Genomic DNA, 230 nt, shown 5'->3' with positions numbered 1-230 from the left:
ATTCTGTTACAGTGGCTCAGACAGCTTTTCACACACCCATGTGCCCACATACGCACAACACACAAATATCCCATTCGCAGTTTGTCTCTTTGCTTGACAGTTTGTTTTTTGGTTCGTAGACTAAAGTCACTCATTTAAATAATATTAATTGAATTATTTGTAGTCAAGGCTCAACGTGAGTGTCGGTGAGAGAAAGGAAGGAAGAGACATGAACGATTTTCCACTCTATT

This window comes from Propithecus coquereli, unplaced genomic scaffold, assembly GCF_000956105.1.
Source record: "Propithecus coquereli isolate 6110/MARCELLA unplaced genomic scaffold, Pcoq_1.0 Scaffold767, whole genome shotgun sequence".
Taxonomy (NCBI): Eukaryota; Metazoa; Chordata; class Mammalia; order Primates; family Indriidae; genus Propithecus; species Propithecus coquereli.
The sequence above is the reverse complement of the archived record's forward strand: the minus strand, read 5'-3'. Positions refer to the sequence as shown.